The 14,653-nt window shown below is 45.8% G+C and overlaps 1 protein-coding gene across 11 annotated transcripts in view; it reads right to left on the bottom strand.

Annotated features, from left to right (window-relative positions):
• Positions 1–9,012, bottom strand: part of DGKG (diacylglycerol kinase gamma) — a 206,378-nt gene extending 197,366 nt beyond the window's left edge. For 7 of the 11 annotated variants that reach the window (XM_080655804.1, XM_080655809.1, XM_080655807.1 and 4 more), the window contains exon 1: positions 8,667–9,012. The gene's annotated coding sequence lies outside the window, so the exon portion shown is untranslated. The remainder of the gene's footprint in view (positions 1–8,666) is intronic. The other 4 variants (XM_080655808.1, XM_080655805.1, XM_080655806.1 and 1 more) reach the window with 2 other exon arrangements.
• Between the last annotated feature and the right edge of the window lie 5,641 nt (positions 9,013–14,653).

Genomic DNA, 14,653 nt, shown 5'->3' with positions numbered 1-14,653 from the left:
TGCCCTAATTAAAACCTGACCATGTCAGTTTCTACTTAATTTCTCAGTGACACCCCTCCCCTCACCGCATTGTCTATGAGAAAAGATCCACACTCTTTAATTTGATAGACAAGACCTTCCTGTCCACGTTTCCAGACTCATCTACCAACATTTCTCAACTCACAGTTTTTGCTCCAGTAACAATAAACTATAGACAAGGACTGTCTTGTACACTGTTCCCTCTACCTAGAATGCATTACGCACACTCACTTCTTCATTTAACTTCTATTCATCCTTTAAATTTCAGCTTAAGCTCGTCTACTTATCCAGAGAGTATTACCTGATCTCCTTGGTCCAATACCTTCCTAAGCTGGGAGATGATCTTCCTCTGACTCTCATCTAGAGATAATGCTACATGATGTCTGTTTCTGACTCTGTTCCACCCAGCTCCTGGAAACCCAGTTGGTCCAATCCCCAGACTTGGTCCTATGCCTGGTACAGAGGGAGTGCTCGATATACTGGGTAGGCAAAAGTAGGTTTACAGTTGTTCATATGGACAATAATACAATTAATAAATAATAATATAAGAATAAACTGTGTTTTGTATACTCACAACTATAAACCTACTTTTGCCCCACCGTGTATATTTGCTGGCTTAGTGTTGGTCAAATGATTGGGTGAATCTCCTCAGGAGTGCATTTGCCATGATTTGCATGATTTAAGAATTAGAAACATGCCCTGGCCAGTGTTGCTCGCTTGTTTGGGCATCATCTGTGCACCAGAAGGTTGCCAGTTCAATTCCCAGTCAAGGGCACATGCCTGGGTTGCAGGCTTTATCCCTGGTAGGAAGCATATAGGAGGCAGTTGATCGATGTTGCGCTCTCAATGTTTCTCTCTCTCCCTATCCCTTCTTGTCTCTCTAAAAATCAGTAAACTATTTTAAAAAAAGAATTAGCTTAAAAAATTAAGAACAGTGGGGACTTCCTCGGATATAGAAAAATTTGGCTACTGGCTTGTTAATTGTCGGGAAAAATCACTTTGTGATCAGCCAAAGTCTGCTGGAAATCCTGGCATGAGAAAAGGGAGGAGACCGACTTCTACCAGTGGGTGTCCTGGGGTCAGGTTCTGGAGATCATGAACATTTTGTTGATGAAACCTTGGATGGGGAATGTGGGGAACTGGATGAGAGCACCCATTTTGTGTGGCGCTCAAAGATACTAGAAGGAACACTCTGGCCTTCTGGGAGATCAAGAGAACTTTATTAGCTCTTTCACTTGAACTGAGAGGAAGGGCGCTGAGGCAGCTGGTAAAGTGCTGCAGGTTTCTGTCCCAGAGCAGAGAGGTAGGGAAATGCAGCAAGGAATGAAAACATTTTAGCTAAACATTTCAAGCATTTCAGCATTTAAGGGTCAAAGTGGCCTTGCTGACCTATGGCCGCTTGGAACTTTCACAGCAGATCAGTCATCAGGAAAGTGAAAACTTAGTTCCTGTTTAGATGAGACTGTTTATGCCTTAAGTGAGAATAAAGCAGTCTATGCAGACCACACAGAAAGGAATGATGGGCCCAAATGATTAACTGAGCAAGCAAGTCGTGTTTGTCAGCTGCTGTGTGGCCATTGAGTTTTATCTTTCATCCTTTTTCTTGCCACAGTAGACTCTTCTAGGTCATAGCCATTGCTTTGGTAAAATCACACTAGTGAAATGAGGCTGGTGACATCCATGCTGCTTGCCTCACACCTATGATTGGAATCTGGAGAAATCATGGATCTGAATACATTGTTATCTTCTAAGTGTGGTGCACATGTAAAAGGTGGTTATTATTATTGCGATTTTAATTATTTAAAAAGTATTTTCTTACTTGAACCTTTTCTCTCAGTACCCCTCTCCTACCATGGATGGGCCTCCATTTCCCACTTGAAAAGTGAGCTCTTTCCTCCTTTCTCCTTTTAAATCATGATCAGGAAAGAATCTTTAATTTTCACTGAGATATCAATGACTTCAGAGGATTACTCCAAGAGAAAAAAAATGAACACTTCTTCAGAAAACAAAGCCTTAAACTTCCAAAACAAAGATGAAAACAAGTTATGCCCTGAGGAAAGCCCTGGGGAAGAGTGGGAAACCTGGGTTCCTGTCCAGGCCATGTCACCCCAGGCGGGGCACTTACCCTTTGGCTGGAGGAGTCCCAAATTTGAAGAGGAATGCCTGGGACCAGATGCTGTCTCGACTCCTTCCCTCGTCTCATTATTAATGATGCCAGAGACACTTAAGTCCACCTCAAATTAATACAAGTCTTTTGGACTAATTGAATAATATTCCAGGATGCTAAGACAACATGCAACTGAGATCACTAGACCACTCTCTATAATCTTTTCAGAATCATAGAGTAAGGAAACCACCAATACCATTACCACCCCTACCACCACCACTATCCCATTACCATCACTACAACCACCACCAACCATCACCGTCACCTCCAATAACTTCCATCACTACCACCACCACCATCACCACCAACCACCCCCCACCATATCCATTATCACTGTTACCACTACACTATCACCACTACTATCATCACCCCCATATTACCTCCACCATCCCCACCATCACCATCACCAACTACCACAACCACCACTATCATCACTACCACTATCACCATCATTTTCATGGCAAACACAGTTCTATTTTTTTAATGGGAAAATTAAACATTTCTTAACTTGTAGGATTGATATTAATTCCAGGAAACATTCTGGAGTAGGATGTGAAGTGAACCTTTAGGACTAAAGTCATGAAAGTAGTTTATGTCAGACTAACAAAATTGCTTATTTGAAAATGATATCAAGCAAGCAGATCAGGGAAATACCAGTGATAAAGGGTAGCTGAACTTTATTAAGACCTTTGATAAGATTACCCTGATAATCTTTTGAAAAAGATGAATAAATATGGGCCAAGTGATAGTATAAGAAGTGGAATAAATTTTCTAAAAGACTAATGTTTATTTATTGAATTAATATCTAACTTTCAGGAGCATAGAGTGGAATGTCCCAGACTCCTGTAAAGTTCATAATTTTTATCGATGACTTAGTTGAAGAGGTCACACTTATCAGATTTGGGGGTGGCAGGAAGTCAACCAGAGGGTAAGTAACTAACAGAATCAAAGCCAGAAATATCTGGGCAAGCTGGCAAGATAGACTGAATCAAACAAGATAAAATTAGGAATAAATGCAAGGGTTCTGTATCTGGGTCCCAGGTAGCATCTGTACAAGCATGGAGTGTGGGTGGGCAGGCGACACAGTTCAAGTGCAAGTTGAAAAGAGAGTTGGGTGATGGAGGCTAATTCCAGCAGGTCATAAAGGCAAGAAGTTCACCAAAAGGTTGATGGAACTTGGGGCTTCAGCAGGGCTGAAAATCTGCATGTTATTACCTGCTGCTGAACAGCTGAGGGCAGTTCCCCCAAACTGATAATCTTTTATGGTTTACCAAACCTTACCTTTGATATGTATATCTGCTTTGCTAAAGGGTAAAATGTGTGAATAAAAAGCCCTAGGTCCGGAGATTCAGGGAGCTTAGTCACTAGAACTAAGTTTCTGTCTGGCACCCCAAAATGCTTCCAAATTCATATTTCTTCTCTAGCCTCTTCATTCATTTATGCACAGCCCCTTTTCCAGATTCCTGAACCCTTGTAGATGCAGAAAAGATCCCGGCAGTTGGGATTTTTTTTTTTTTTCAGTTGATACTGAACTTAATAGGTATTACTGGTATAGATTCCTACTTCAACCTTACAGAGTTTCAACAGAAATATAAAATGTAAAATAAAAGAAGTTATCATCTTACTCTACTTGGTGCTGATTAGGCCTCCCTTGACATTTTGTGTTTTATTCATTAAGAATGAAGAAATTAGAGAAAACTGGAGGAAGAGTGATAATGATAGTGAGGACACTGGACCCAATGGCCTATGAGGCAGGATGGAGTCTGGAAAGGGCACTGACCGGGGAGTGGGGAGCCAGATTATGCTATTAACTGGCTGTGAGATCCTGACCAAGCAAGTATTTCTCCCTGGAGGTGATGACAGGCCTCGCTGGGTAGAAACACGGAGGGTGGTGGTTGGCTGGCCTATTCTCTTAAGGAGGTTTTGGGCCTCTGGTTAGGCTACAGTAAAGGTGGGTTCCTTTCTCCCTACCTTACCCATCAAGCAAAATTTTACACTCTTGAAATGCCATTGATATTTGCAAATTATACCAATAATTTCCCTTGGGAAATCATAGGGGCCTGAGTTAAAACTTAGCCTTTCCTGCTAGCTTTGTGACCAAACTTTCTGAGACTCACTTTCCTTGTTTGTGAAGTAGGGTTAATATCAGGTTCTGTGTGATATGAATATTAAGTGAGATAATATATATACAAAATATAGCACAGTCTGGGGCACGAAGTAGGTGCTCAGTTAATGGTATAGGTAATGTTACTACATTTACTACCACCATCCCTCCTCTCTCTTTCTCCCCCTCCTCCTCTGCTGGCCAGGCACTGTGCTGGTTGCAGGGGAAAAGGTTCACACTCCCTGCCTGCACCAACCTTACAATCTAACCAGCACTGTCCAGTGGAACTTTCTGCAATAATTGGAATGTTCCACATTTATATTCTCCAATATGGTAGCCAGCAGCCATAAGTGGCATTTGAGCACTAGAAATGTGACTATGGAATAGAATTTTAAATTTCATCTAATTTTAATGAATTAAGTGAAAATGGTAATAGTCCCATGTGAAAATAGACAGCACAGCTCTAGACACCTTTCAGGTACATTTCTGAGACTGAGCAGTCTGAGCAGAATGAAGATGTATCAGAAGAGCAGTGTTTATAAAGCACCAGTATAGTAGTTGGAAGATTCTCTTATGTGCCCATTCATCACATTTAATTCTCAGGTGCTAGGGGTACAGTGCCAGCTGTACCTTCCGGGAGATCACAGTTGAGTGGGGGATATGCAGATAACCCATTTTTACCATAAGGAGGTAAGTGTGTGCACAGGTGCTACAGGTGGGGCACAGAGAGGTCTCTAACCCAGATGAGCAGTCCGGAAAGGATTCTCAGAGGGACATTTTAAGACCTGAGTGGTTTTGAATAAGTAAATTTCATAGTGGGGGCTCAATTGACATTTATTCCTTTTACAGCAACAGATTATATTCCAGGGCCACTAATCCCACTGCTGGTGGCAGAGGTGGCTATGAAGCAAACCAGAGAGAACTCATTGCTAGGGCCAATTTGTTTTCTTTGAAAATTTCCCCTTTGTGTCTTATTGTATTGCTTAATTCAGTTTCTCTCCTGTGGCCACATTTTCTTCACCTGAGAACATTTTTTTAAATCATGTGTATAACCTTATTTTTTAGTTTTATTCGTAGTCACTAAACATGAGTGCTTTTGGGAGGTGAGCGGTGGTGAACTCTGTTACACCATAAAGTGATATCCACTCACACTGTGGTTTGGTTGTGGAATTTGGATACTTAGAGGAAACAAACAGCTCTGTGAATATGGCCAGTCTGTGAAGAAGCTGTTACGGATTGGTTGGGCTGGCTGAATGTGGCTGGTAGTGATGCACATTCATAGGAGTGAGGGCTGTTCTAATTACTTGTGTAGAGAAGGGGGATCTTAAGCTCATATATGTATTTTACACAATAGTTCCAAGTTAATATGTGACTCTAGCCAGAGAATTCTGCAACTGGCACATGTTCACATAAAAACAGGTACAGCTTCATATTGTGTCGGTTCCATACTCATACTTGTGCGTGTAAAGCAGGATTACTGTGATTCCTTCTCCCATGAGACCAGGGAGATGCTTGTGTGGTCTGGCTTGGTTGTGTGAGGGCCTGGTCTATGTGAGTTCCTAGGGCCTAGAGGTTATCTGCTTTGACTGTGGCAGAGTTGCCTCTTCTGGATGGAAGTGTAAATTTCTGTAGCCTTTCCGAAAAGCAGCTTGTCATATATACCAGGGGCCTTAAAACATTCATACCATTTGGCCCAGTGATTCTACTTCTGGGAATTCTATTCAAAGGAAGTATTTGGAAATGTGTGCAGCAGACTTTGCCCTGGGGATGTTGTACAGTTACTTGTAGTTGCTAAAGGCAGGAAACAACTTAAATGACTAACAGCGTAATACTATGCAGTCATGAAGCTGATGTTCATGAAAGACTTTTTGCTACAACACTAATTAGGAAAAAAGGCAGAGAAGCATTAGCTACAGAGGCTAAGCAACCACCTAGGAGTCAGACAGCCTGGGTTTGAATCTTAGCTTTGCCACATTTTAGCTGTGTAATTTGGGCAAGTCACCTGAACTCTGTGGGGTTGATAATACATAAATGCTTGCCTTATAAAGACTTCTGAGGATTAAATGACACCGTGAATATAAAATAGTTAATACCTGCAAAGTACATGTTAAGCACCCAATAAATGTTGTCTGTCTATGGATTGTAAGATTTCAAGGAATAAAAATAGATGGAAAGAAAATACGCCAATATAGTGACAGTGTGGAACTTGGGTGATCGAATTGTAGGTGTTTTGTTTGGTTCTTTGAACAGTTTTCAGCTTTCCAAATTTCCTGCATTCGATGGACATAAATTACTTTTATACTGAAAGAGTTTCTCATAATGATGTAATTCAATAGTAATATATATATTTTAAAGAGTTTTCCCACAACAAAAGGCACTTCTCTCTTCCCCTTCCCCATTCAAAGGAGGAGCCATCCTTCTCCCCCAGAGATCAGCGGAGGGTAGAGTTGCTTTATGGCTTCCTCCCCTGACAGATCACACAGTGCACAGCCCCAACCTCTGGGAGTACAGGGTTGGCGGGATCCTCTGACACTTGTTGAAGGTGCTCTGAGGAGAGTTTGGGTAGGGGCAAGGAACAGATGTCCTTAGCAGTTTCTCCTATTTCTGAGAGTCTAGATTCCAAGACGTTCTGATGTTTATCATTTTCCCCCACTTCTTGGTTGATCTGAACTAAACACTGACATAAAATTGTAAGGTGGCAAAGATTCATCTACTGGCTCGCTACCCCAAACCCCTCCCATAAAAATACCTCTAATAATGCCTACAGCACTATACACAAACTTTAGGCATGATTGGCAAAGAAAATATTTAGATGGGGGTACAATGGGAACAACAGGAAAGTTAGCTTAGTTGCAGCTGCTTTATTTAATGAGTATAATTTATATTAGGACGGAATCTTTGGCAAGTACAGCCTTTCTAACACCACAAATGGTTAAGTCCCTCCCCATGTTAGGACGTATCCCTGGAATGAGAGGGTCATAAAGCACAAAGGTGTGTGCATGTGCGTGTGTGTATGTGTGTGTGACCAAACAGTAATAACATTTGCCACCTAAGATCTAATGCCCTTCATTGACAACGAGTCTCTGCAGGCTGTGTTTTAGGCAGAGAATCCCAGGCACCGAAATAGGATGACATTCCCAGGACTGGAACCAAAGGGGAAGTCCCGGCCCTGTGTCCTGACCGCTGCCCCTCATCAGTGACTCCCCTGGTCCGCACCTCCAGAGCCAAGGTGCATTCCCCCAAGCACCCAAAATAAAAGAATAACAAGGCCATCTTCCGGACAGGGAGGTCATCGTATGCTAATGAAGCCAGAGGAAACAACCGCGTGGCGCCTGCAAGGAGTGCACCCACCGGTTCGCAGTTCTCCCGCGCATCACTGCGGCGCAACCACAAAACCCCGCGCGCTGCTGCGGCAGACCCTCCGGCCTCCCGGGTGGAGGGAGGCGGGGAGGGGTCTTGTCCACCACTTTGAGTTCTGCAGCTGGATGGCTCGCATCTGGGTGCTTCCTCCCCTTCTGGTCCCCTGCTTTCCACTGCAATTATGGCGGGGATGGAGGCGGTGCATCAGAATCACCTGTAGGGCTTTTCCAACTCCACAGGCCCCCTCCCCAAATTCTAATCCACTCCTCCAGAGGAAGAAAATATCAGAATCTGCAGGTGGCCTGGTGGAGTTTTCGAAAGCCCGCAGGTGATACTAGATGTGCGCCCCCCAAGACACACACAAAAACACCCCCCCCCCCAACACACACATCTTGTGACCCGGAGACTAAACAGGTCAGCTTTACATGCTCTCCCTGACCCTTCTCCCCTTCCCAAGCTCATATTTGTCAAGGTATCCGTGTTCTCTTCAGCTTCCCTTTGAGCTCCCCTGGCCCAGGAGCTTTGCGGAGTGCCCAAGTCCTGAAAACCCGTGGGACCGCCACAGCTTCGGCGGTCAAACGGTCAAACGTTAGGAAAGGTGTTCCCAGCCCCTAGCCGCCCTTGAGCACCTTGGAGCGCGAACTGGACACCAAAGAGCAAGGTAAGTGTAGAAGGGGAGACATCTGACCAGTTGCTTCAGCAAACTGCCTGGAGCAAGACCGCTTCCCGCCCGCACACCTTTGAGGTTTGGAAGGTCCTCCCAACCCAGGAGGGAGCCGATGCCCTGCCCCGTGCCGCTCCCGGCGCCTTCACCCTTCCAGCGGGGGATCTCCTTCTGCAGGCACTTTGAAGCAGGTGGCACCCTCAGGGTGGGCGCAGTGCCCTTGGCTGCAGGTCCTTCCCCTGGCCACGGGATCGACTCCGGCTTTGCCCTCCTTTTCCAAGTTGCTGCGGCCCACGTCCCCCAGCCCGAGCCCGAGCCCGAGCCCGCCTCCGCTGCGCCAGCTACTGTCTTACCTCTCACCAGGCAACACTTGGTTGCGCGGTTTCCTGGAGCGCTCCTTCCTCAGGGCTTATTCCCTTACTTGGGAGGAAAGAGGAACCAAAAGACAGAGAGGGGACCGAAACCGGCGTCTGACCGTCTTCCCGCCCGCGCAGCCAGCTCGGGGAGGGGATGGCAGCCAGAGAGGGCGCCTCAGAGCTCCGGCGGCCCTGCTGGGGTTAGACGATGCCTGGGTCGTCTGCCTGCTCCGTTATCCGCGGCCCCGCAGCAGTCCTCAGCGGCTGCCCGCTAGTACGGCACTGCGGCGCCCTGCCCCTAGCGGCTTGGTAAGTCCTGCTGCCACTCTCAGCACTGAGCCCTGCCCCCGGGCCCAGAGCCCGCCCCTGCCACACTCCCGCGTGTGCGCGCGCGTGTATACACATATACACACACATGCCAAACACACGCGCGCTCATGCAAATATATGAATGCCTGTGTGCCTTTGGCGCAACTTGGGCCAGGCATGATTTGGGCACTTCTCCTTGGTAGGGCTTCAGTTTGGGAGGAGGAGTTAGAAGCTTAGGGGTTGGGAGAGGATGCAGCAGTGGGGTTCCGCAGGGTGCCAGAGGCCCACTGATTTGGGGAACGGTGGAAAACTGGTTGACAAGTAAAATACCCACTGGGCATTTCCACATCTCAACCAGGTCTAGGCTGCCTTAATATCTCGGCCCAATCAGAGTAAAAAGAAAATCAACAAGTTCTCGCTGCTTCTTAGGAACTGCGTGTCTTTAGCCTCCAAATGTCTAACATCTCTGACCTTGGTGGCAAGGGATTGATGGTTGATCAATATGAAAAGAGTACCCCCTCCTCAGATATTGTGGAGACTAAAGGCCAGATCAGATCTCAGAGACTGGGGCTTGTTTTTTTTTTTTTTCTTTGCTGTTAGATGACCTTGAACTGTTTTCTGGCACAGCAAATAGACCACATCTTATTTTTAAAATGTAGACAAGCACAGAACAGGCACTGGGGTGAGGGGTAAGGGATGAAGGCCATCGTTGGCCAAGGCGCCAGTGACTTGTTGCTTCTTGTCTTTCCAGGACGTGCATGTCCACATGGGGCAGTAGTGGTGGTGGTGACACTAGCAGGAAGTCACACCAGTGGGATGACTTCTGTCCATTGCACACCACATTTAGAGTCATCAGGAATTTGGACTTTCATCTGTAAAATATGTAGTTTACCAGTTTCCACAGCTGAGAATTCTTTTCCACCAGCAGGCAGTGAAGGTCCCGGAGTCAGGACTACAGCCAAGAAAAGCTTTCTGCAGATGCAGAGGCGCCAAGGGGCCTTGGGTGTCTGGACATTTGGGGAAGAAGCCTCAAACATGAATGTCAAATGGCCCCAAGGACCCTGATGATGGGTATCTATATTGGGTCATTTGCAGGCAGACTAATGGGACAGATGAGGAGTTGGGGCTCAGAGATTTCCCCAAGGTTCCAAATGGCAATGGAGGCAGAGCCAGCACTAGAACCCTGTGTTCACACTTCATGCTACCATCCACTATTCACATCTCATTCTGTTACCCTGGGTTAGTGCTCAAAGCTCCCTGTAGCTAGACTGAAATAATCCTGGTGAGGGGGCTCTCAAAGCTCTTCTATCTTTCCTTGGTTCCCTTTCACTCACTGACTTCTTCATTTCACAGCTACCTATTAAGCTCCAACTATGTCTTCACTTTCCCTGACTGTAGTCCTGGGCCTTACTTGGGAAGAAAGAGGAACAGAGAGACAGAAAGGGCTTAGAACAGCCTCTGTCCCTGGTAGAGGAGAAAGCTGGTCACAGCCTTAATTGATGTATTTTCATTGTGCTGGTTGGGTAGATGTGAAACAGACAATCCTTGTTTTCTAAACTTACATTCTCTGTGGAGGAAAACACTCACATGTCACAAGAAAAATGTTCTTGCCCTGTCTAATTTTGACTCCTTCTAAAGAAGGAGAAAGGGAGGGAGAGCCTATATTTAGCTGAGCATTTTGATGCATTTGGAGATGCATGCTTGCAGGTAGGGGTTGGGGTAACATTGAGCTGTTCTGCCTATTAAAACAGGAGGGAAGTTGAATTGGAGGAATAGAGAAGACACACAGAGATAGAGTGTGGACACTTGACTTGGCTGGGAACATATTGAAGAGTAATGAGAGAGAAACTCCCAGAACAAGACTGCCAAGCAAGGATTTGGAGAACAGGAATACTTGCAAAAAATAGTTTGCTGAGGGGACAAGGGGAGTTATGAAGTCTCTGTCCTCCAATCTCCTATGAAAGAAATCATTTGTAAAGACAGGGAAGAAGCTCCAGGAAGACCAAGTTATGATGACTGAGACATTAGGGAGGAGGTACATTTGTGATGGGATTTGAAAAGGGGAGTAGGGACCTGACACAAAGATCAGCAAGCAAGGACACTCTAGGCCAGCCTTGGGCAAACTACGGCCCGCGGGCTGGATCCGGCTGTTCTATCCGGTTCTCTTGCTCTCCCCTCCACTCCTTTACTTTGAATTTATATTAGTTCACACAAACACTCCATCCATGCTTTTGTTCCGGCCCTCCGGTCCAGTTTAAGAACCCATTGTGGCCGTGGAGTCAAAAAGTTTGCCCACCCCTGCTCTAGGCTGAGGGAAAGCAAAATTATGGAAGGAGGACAATTCATGGTGAGTTCTGGGCCATCAGTGGAAGAAAGGAAGGTTGGGACATTATTATAGAGGGCTCCCAATGCCCTGCCAGCAGTGTGGACTTCAGGCTTTAGTATTGAGGAGCTATTGAAGCTGTGCATTTTTGTTTGGTTTTGACAGGGAAGGGCTGGAAAACAGAGATGCCAGCTTTCCCAGGTAAGACCTTCCTGGTCAGAATGGGGGTTGGAGGATCTTGGGGTGGGGAAAAGTTTGCTGTGCCCTCATGAGGAGCCAGCACTCAGGTGGTACAGGTGGCTCACTGCATGGGTGTCCAGCCGAGGGACTGAAGTCCATCCCATACTCCCTTAGCCCAGTCTTGCAGCCGGCAGAGCCAGGTCTGCCTGGAGGAAGGTGGCCTTTTCTCTAATTTGCAAAGGCTTGGCATGGGCTAACAGAGGTGTTGGCTGCTGAACTCTATCTTTGAAAAGGCTGAATCAAGTGAGGATTTATTGAGCATTTATTGAGCAAACAAGGTAAATGGGAAAGAGTCTTGAAGGCAGGAGTAGCTGTGATTCTGAGCATGCTTCTGCTCTTTGGGACATTCCGAGATGTGCCGTAGGGTACAGAGGAAGAAGCTTATTTACTCCCCTCAGAGCATTTGCAATCTGTGTCAGCCATGAAACACTCAAACCAGGTAAGAAGAAGCAATAAAAGACAGTATAATTCAAGTGCCAAATTGTATAGAGCAGATTCTCAAGATGTAAAAGACCTCCTCTGGGCTTGAACAGTCAAGGAAGGCTTCAGAGAGGGGGAGGTTTGGCTTCTGAGTGATGTGTGTGTTGGCTATGGATTGGAGAAGAGAGTTGTGAACAAAGGGCCAGAGAGAGGAAAGCCAGAGGCTTCTGCGCATGGGTTTTTAGCATCTTCCCCCCGCTGCCCCCACCACCACCCCCCCCCCCCCCCCGCGTCCCCCGGCCACTCTAATGCTGTTCCCAGTCATAGTTCAAGCACTCTGATGAGTCATCCTTGTTTCTGAGAGACAGGGCATTTCTGGATGTTAAACTGGCTCAACACTACATTCCCTGAGACTTCAAAGTTGGCAGCTCACACTCGCCATGTTGCTCTGGGAACACATCATCCAAGACAACAGCTGATGCCTGATTGCCATTGCCAAGGCAAAACCAGGCTTGAGTCAGGTACCTGTGTCTGGAAATTTTATGTTGGACTGTCTCTCACAAGCTGGGTGTATGGTGTGGTGCACAGCTGAGATCACAGGTGGGGTCAGTGACTGGGGACCAGGAGACCTGGGTTCAAGTCCCTAATCAGGGGCTCATTTTGCCTTTCTGGGCCTCATTTTTGTCACCTACAAAACTAAAGGATTACACCAGATTATCTCCAAGCTGCCTTCCACCTAATATTTCATATAGAATCCTTTCATTTTATCAAACAAGTCCAGGATGGGAATTGATACTAGCCAAGTCCTGACCTTAATTCTTCCCTTTGCTTTGATTGTGGAAGTCAGCTCTGCTCCTCATCACAGCTTTGGCATAGACATTTGTTGTAAATCCAACCCTGGGAATGTAGACAGGTCAGCTCCCTCTGTGGGCCTCAGTCTTCTTATTGGTAAATAAGGCGATTAAAAACAGTCTCCACAGCCCTTTCTCACTCTGATACTGTAAGTTCTGTCAACTGAACAACTTTTAAGTACCTCCCCATAACTAGGTGGGACCCCTCCACAAGGCAAACTGGGAAAATCCCCATAATAAAACTGATAAGCTTGGAAAAAAGGAGAAGCCTTGAGGTTTAGTCATAGGGGACGGTGGTTAGAGGGCTGGATGAAAGAAGGTGAAGGGATTAAGTAAACACACACACACACACACACACACACACACACAAATCCTATATAATAAAAGCCTAATATGCAAATCAACCAAATGGCCGAATGACAGGTGGAATGACCGGTTGCTATGACATGCACTGATCATCAGGGGGAAGACGCTTAATGCAGGAGCTGCCCCCAGACCACAGGCCCCAGGCTGGCCAAGGCAGGTGCCAGTGGGAACCTCCTGATTGCCCCACCGGTTGCCCCACAGATCGGCCCTGATCGCTGGCCAGGCCTAGGGGCCCTATCCATGCCCGGATTTCATGCACTGGGCCTCTAGTATATACACTGAGTGGCCAGATTATTATGCATTCAGAGATCATAATAATCTGGCCACTCAGTGTATATCACATAGACACAGACAACAGTGTGGTGATAACCAGAGGAAAAGCAGGTGGGGGTAAGGGAGGTGGGCAAAGAGGGGATAAGTGGGGACAGAAAGAGACTTTGCTTTGGGCGATGGTACATGATGCAGTGTGCAGATGATGTTCTGTTGAGTTGTACCCTTGAAACCTGTATGCTTTTATGAACCAATATCAACCAATAAATTCAATTTAAAAAAAATACTAAAGTGACAAAAAAAAGAAAAGATTAACAAACAGACCATTTAGATGGAGTTGGAAGAGTTAGTTCTGTGTCTAGAAGCCTTAGTTTCCTCTTCTGCAAAATGGGGATAGTATTAGTAATACCTGCACCACTGGGTGAGTGACAATTAGATGAAGTGTATGTGAAAATGCTTTGCATGTTTAGAAGTGCTATGCAAAAAATATAGTTATTAAAGCTAGCCTGATCCCCTAAGTCAGACTGTTAAAAACAACAACACCCAATTATATTACTTACTCATTTGTCTACTTCCTAGGAAGCAATGATTCAGGTCAGTAACTGTCGCCACACTCCTAAGGATAGTACTATTTTAACATGAAAACTTAATAAAGGAGCTGCTGGGTTTCAGGACTAACAGGCTGCAAATCCACCCCCTGCCTAGAATTCTGCAATGTCACTCAAGTTGCTCACTGTGGATTTCTCAGGAACTTGGATTGGGTTTACTTGAAAATAAAGGAGACAGACACCCATCCAAGATGCTTCTTTGATGATTGCCTGTCAGGAAAGGAATGGTGGGAAGAAGACAGGGGAAGTATGAGTAAGTAGGGAGAAAGAGAAAAGCCTTACTGTAATATTTTGGGCAATGGATGCTAAACTTTAAGCTTTAATGAGCTTGTAAAGAGGCTAATTTTGGTTCACTCACATTACTCTGGATCTGTTTTCTGTTCGGCCTGGTCAGGAGACACTGCTGTGGAATTCTCCAGTGCTGTCCCCGCAGCGGGGATGGCATGTGGGCCCTGGGGAGAACCAAAGGGAGGAGGAGAGGTTCTAACTCCATAAATGAACATATGCCGCAAAACCTGCCCAACTCACAAACCTTTTGAGAGGATCAGTCCATGTTTAGAAATATTGGTCACTTCTTAATCTCTTTTTATCTAATTTT

This window comes from Plecotus auritus (genome assembly GCF_963455305.1).
Source record: "Plecotus auritus genome assembly, chromosome: 2".
Taxonomy (NCBI): Eukaryota; Metazoa; Chordata; class Mammalia; order Chiroptera; family Vespertilionidae; genus Plecotus; species Plecotus auritus.
This window is presented reverse-complemented; position numbering and strand designations above follow the sequence as displayed.